Genomic DNA, 6,569 nt, shown 5'->3' with positions numbered 1-6,569 from the left:
TACATGGAAAGTGATTATGATGTTTCTAATGTTTGCATGCATTTGTCTCCTGCTTATCTTTTTTGATCAGCTTCCTAAAAGTCCGCAATCATTGCAGTCCTGTAGTTATTGCGGACTGTTGTTTACAATTATATTAAAAAATTTAAAAACAAAATGCATTTTTGGGAAGACAAAAACTGTATCAACATATTCATGCCAAGACGGAGAGTGTGTGCAGAACAAAAAACTGCACCCAGAAAGTAATCAACTATTCAATCCACAAGAAGTGGTCTTCATGTAAAAGTAGCTATATGTAATAAAGACAACAAACTAACTTGAGTAACTTAACTTTACATTGTCCTCCATTACAGAAACATACGAAACAGGACAAAAATGCAGAGTGCATTAGCAGTAAAGAAAGAACAGTATCGCACATGGACAAACCTCTACGGCATTCTCCACATTATAAGGCTCCTCAGGTGTGTTCAAATTTCTGAGCATTTACCTCATGTGCATGAAACCATATGCCATCAAATGACTTCCCACCTGAACACTATAGCTTGGTAGTGGAACATTCTGCAAAGACACCATAAAGGATTAAGCAGCGATAAAAAAAGACCAACAGATTAGGCGTCTTCAGTAATAATGATAGAGAAAAGTCTTTATGATGCTCTTCGTACAGCAGTGTGGGTCTTTAAAGTTGTTTGCCCTTGGGCCAGTAAAGGTCAGAAACACAGATGGAAAACGTGGATAAGCCGACAGGATTTATTGCCCAACTGTATGTGTGCACCAAAGTCACCATTTCTCCTAATCTCGCCTTGTGTGTTATGGTTTCTGATAGCGGCAGAGAACGCCACACTTAAAAATCCACTCATGTCATGCACACGCTGTGTTTCCTGACATGAGTGGATTAAGTAAACTGTGCATGGAAGCTATGCTTTTACTCTATGTTGAGTTCGTGACTTTAAAGACAATTGCATAATTACAGAGATGGCAGGAAGAAGCTTGCTTTCATGATAAATAAAGGATTAAATGGGATAAAACAAATGTAGTCTTTGACCTTTTTAGCTTGGCTAGTGACATTACTCTAGGGATGCTACAGTGAGTTGATCTGTCAGCCTAGACTCAAATACATGGATCTCAAATTGTCTCTGATAGAGTGCAATGGTATTTTGGCCATATATTCATTCATTGTACAGAAGATGACTTCTGATGACTTTAGTGTGTGATCAGATTTGAATTGTCGTGCCACCACCTTGACATTTTTTGGCCTTGACTTTAATAGCGCAAATACTTTTTTCCAACTAATTCAGGATGAAAACATTGATGCTAACTTTAAAATTGTTGACATTTAGTAAGATTACATGCTAGCTAATCCAGAGGTTAGCTGCAGCAGCAGCAGCAGCTCACTATTGCAATGAATTTATGACCTGAAACTTTAGCTGGAGTATATTATCATTATATGAAACATGAAAAAGCACTTGCTGCTTAGTTTTTCAATAATATATAAGGATGAAAATATTGTGGCTAACTTTAAAATTGTTAACAGTCAGTAAGATGACATGCTAGCTAATCCTGAGGTTAGCTGTAGCAGCAGCTCACTGTTGCAGTGAATTTATGACCTGAAACTGCAGCTGGACTGTATTATCATAATATGAAACATGAAAAAGCACTTGCTGCGTAGTCTTTCAATAATATATAAGGCACTTTAGAGCTTTTAGTGACGCTGTATTGTGATTGTTAGTTTTCATTTTCTTCAGTAAAGTACAATGCTCTCTGTTTCTAACTTTTCTGTTTCCATTAATGTACACATTTCTCTATATCTGCTCCAAAATAAAAAAAGATAATCAAAATAAATGATGGGCACACCAAAGATCTGTACGCAGGGGTCTGTAACTTGATGATCCAGGTATGTATTGTACCATTTTGTTTATGCCCAATATCTTTGCTATTAGGCTGTATTAGAGGCTAATAGCAAAACAGGAGGCTAAACCATTCTGTTCACTTGCTCAAGCCAATGAGCTTATGCTGTTTTCTGCCTTCACTTAGTCTGGTTTCAAAAAATATAAATTAAAATGACTATGGCAAAAGTGTTCAGCTTGAGGCTTCAAACTGAGACATGACTAATGGGTAACACTGTGGTGCCTTTGTCTATGTTTTACAGGCTATATAGTTCATGGGAAAACATCTACATCCTAGCATTACTACGCCGAGCATGTTAGTGTTCTTGCACACAGTTTCAAAGATCCCCTACTGTTGCTGTATACACTTAAATTGGCACAATCAGAAACATTACAAAATTCCAAAAAGGAGCCTAAAAACATATTAAATGTTGTCACTGGTAACAACATTGCCACTCTGGAAGTCTTGAAATGGAGCATTCATAGAAAACATAACTGTTATCTAACCCTGATCAGATGGTGTTGATATCTTAAACTGATTAAAACAGGAGTGAAAATTACACTAAACAATAAATAATGGTTGAAGATAATACCTGAACTCAGAGTGGAAGTACTGAACTTCACACTAAGGCTGATGTAAATAGTCACTGCAACACACACACTCACATTCAGTATCCAAAAAGCAAAGAAGGTTCAATGTCCCACTGAGAGTTTAAAATGCTCCAATGAGAAGTGTATTATTTATATATATATATATATATATATATATATATATATATATATATATATATATATATATATATATATATATATATATATATATATATATATATATATATATAAATATATTTGAAAAATATATTCATTATGAATAATAACATTTGTGCTTCAGTTTAATTATTTAAAAATTGAAAAGAATATCTCAAACATTTGTTCTTTTATTCTACAAAGCACACTGAATCACCATGCAACAGCTGGAAACTGAGAAAGTACAGGCTGTAACTAAAGATCTCCAAAACAAAAAGCCATCTAACTATTTTTAAACAGCCGGAGGCAAGAAAGTAATTCACTTAAATAGGTCATGCAGATTTTATGTCATGTACGTTCTGTACTTGCCAGTGGTTGTGTGAGTAAAGATGACACTTTTGTTACTTGCATATTACCTGTTATCAAGAATTTGCAAGATCAATACGTGTTCACCTGTTCAGCCTAAGGCCTGTAGTGACTCATGCAGGCCCACATGCGTCAGTCAGAGAATTCCAAGCTTTTCCAGGCTTGTTTTTCCCATATGAAGAACTTGCAAAGACGTGAACTTGACTGAGGTCAAATTTCAGGTAAACTCTTTCCAATGGCTTTTTTTTTCTTCTTTTTTTAGGATCTGAGGTTTAAAATTCCAGGAGTATAAAATGTATATTTAATACATATATAAACAGGCAAACAGAAAACTGACTTAGAGATATTTATACAACATATTGGGAATGTGTGTCGCCATTCAATCTCAGCTTCAGTACGTGTACGGTGCTAGCAGTGCTGCTACAGAATTGTGTTAAATGCTGTTAGCACAATAATCGGCGTTTTGGACAGAAGATTTTTTTGACTGAAGAGACTTATGTATTTAAACTGAGAACATGCCTAGCACATCTGCAGCTGCCCTCTTCTTGTCCACAGCTGGCAAAAAATGTTCAGTGAAAAGAATAAAAACCAAAATTCTTAACTTTTCTAAACTTACTGTTTGTCTGCAACATTCCCACTGATGTAGGTGCTGCTGTGATCCAATCATAGTTAACATTGGCTAATGTTCGCAAGTTAGAAATATCACTATTTCTAATTTTCTTATAATAATATTATTATGTCTGTTCATGATGTCGGCAAAATAATGAACTTAACCACACTCAGAAAAGTCAAAATAATGGGGCCGGTAGATGTTGTTTATATAAATAACTAGAAGATAAATATGGGACTCGTTGTTTGTTTCTATACAGCAAAATACCATCCATCCATCCATCCATCCATTGTCTTCCGCTTATCCTTTTCAGGGTTACAGCGGGGAGGGGGGGGGGCTGGAGTCTATCCCAGCTGTCTTAGGGCGAGAGGCAGGTTACACCCTGGACCTGGACAGGTCGCCAGTCTGTCGCAGAGCTAACACATAGACACAGACAACCATTCGCACTCACATTCACACCTACAGGCAATTTACAGTTTCCAATTAACCTAACCCCACTAACTGCATGTCTTTGGACTGTGGGAGGAAGCTGGAGTACCCGGAGAGAACCCACGCAAACACGGATTCCACACAGAAAGACCCCGGCCTGATTGTCCAGTTCTAACCACCGTGCTGCCCTTCGCAAAATACATTTATGTAAAATTATGGGACTGCATCAGCTGTGCTTTCTCAGCCCTACACTCACCAGCCAGACACTGTTGACACTCCTGAAGCCTATAATAAAATACTAGTATGCAAGATTTTCCTCAGTTAAGATGTTTTTTAATTCTCTTATAGAAAAAAAGAGGATTTCATAACTCAGCTTTCATTATGTTTGCATATCTATATTCCTTATAGTTTAACTATAGATGTCAACGACATACAACTCACAAAAATACTTATGATGATTTGGAGGATAAAAAGGTGATTAACATGGCTTGAAGTCTCATTGCTTAAAATACATTTAGACAATTATTTCTTTGACTTTTTCTAACAGATAGAATTAGGAAACATTCAACAACAACTGAAATGAGGAGTGTAATCTTGTCACTTTTTTATATTTTATAGCTCGTATTCACAGCAGAATATTTGAAAAACAAAGCAGGTACAGAATTGTAAAATGTCATATTCACACAGATGTTGGATGGATGTTGATCTTCTAGGTTGCATGTTAGCTCTTCAAGGCTTTATCAGCAAATCTTTCAGCTTCCCAGAAATTTGTCTTCACTTCCTTGTCGGCTGAATTCCCTTTTCCCAAACGGGATTAACACATCCTACACATCTGGTTTGCTTCTGTGAGACTAACATTCCAGCCTTAAACAAGTTTCAAGCATGAGGTAACTGGGTACAGGTCATGTGTTGCAAGACAAGCATGGAAGAAAACCAGCCTGGGGTCCGTTCTTCGTACCTCGCTTACTACATCCAAGATCAAATGACACATCCAAGATCAAATCATCGCGCTAACTTTGAGCTCGCTAATCCGGTTCTCCGAACACACCTGTTGTTGACGATTAGTATAGCTGGATGAAGTAATCTGAGATCACTGGGTGGCTTAAAAGGGGCTACGCATCGATAGTAGAAACATTGATCGGCAACCCTGTGATTGATCGGCGAAGATGTCGAAGCCGCGCGCTCAGTATTTTACGGCAGCAGAGCAAGAACTCTTGATTGAGGGATATCAGGAGTTTCAGAGTTTAATTAAAACGCAAGGGAACACTGCAAAGGCTGCAAAAGCAAGGAGAGAGGGCTGGCAGAAAGTTGCTGACAAATTGAACTCGTAAATAATTTATTATATCATATTCCATTATATCCTCTTTCACGATAGAGCCACAACAGGACCCACTAGAACATGGGGACAAGTAAAAGTGAAATATAAGAATATTCTACAGAATGGTAATAGTTATCACTTATATTGCTTTTAGTCTCTTGAAAAGAGACCCTGAAATAATCTGTTTGTTTGTTTATAACAGCAACCAAGAAAAGGGCAGAGCAAATAAAGACAGGTGGTGGTCCTGCACCCCCTCGTGTGTGTGTGTCTGTAAATATATATATATATATATATATATATATATATATGTCTATATATATATATATATATATATATATATATATATATATATATATATATATATATATATATATATATATATATATATACACATATAGTTATATATATATATATATATATATATATATATATATATATATATATATATATATATATATATATATATATAAGGAGGAGGAAGGACAGGAAGGCTCCTGTCTATCCCATCTATCCCGCAATATACGCTGAATTCTGGAAACTCTCCTTATCAATCTTGCACCTTCCTTGCTCGCGTACAAACGGACAGGACATGGCTGCGACAGACTTCCCAAATCCACCCTGGCTTTTATAGCCGTGGTCTCTGATCTTGATTACACGAAGTAATTTACTATTACTACTCTAAAATATGAATTACATCTGAAATAATCAAATACATGTAATAGAATGATTACTAGTACATTTCCCTTTTTTTAGGAAATGACCTGTATGTATCTGTATGCAATCAATAAAAGAATCAAATGCTGCATTATCTTTAGTTACATTGATAATATTTATTTATGGAGAAACAGTGGAGAAATATCGCTGTTGCTTTCGTATAACTGCAGCGGACATACCTGAGTGGCCGCGATCTAATCCTGTTTACATAAAGTAAGCCTGCTCCCGAGCAGGTTTACGCTTACGGATCTGTTGCTATGACAGCAAGTCCCGGATGGGCTTCGGAGAACCGAACGATCCAAGATCACGCGAAATCGTCAACAATCAAATCCGGCTAACTTACTTAGCGAGGTACGAAGAACAGGCCCCAGGAGGCTAGCAAGGTCAAACAATGTATTCTGTTTTAGCTGAATCCAAAATTAGTAACACCGTATAATGCTGCAGACATATCGCTCCCATTCAGCATGTCAGCCACTGAAGGTCATCAGAGATATAAAAATATATA

The sequence above is a fragment of the Oreochromis aureus genome, linkage group 23 (assembly GCF_013358895.1).
Source record: "Oreochromis aureus strain Israel breed Guangdong linkage group 23, ZZ_aureus, whole genome shotgun sequence".
Lineage (NCBI taxonomy): Eukaryota > Metazoa > Chordata > Actinopteri > Cichliformes > Cichlidae > Oreochromis > Oreochromis aureus.
The sequence above is the reverse complement of the archived record's forward strand: the minus strand, read 5'-3'. Positions refer to the sequence as shown.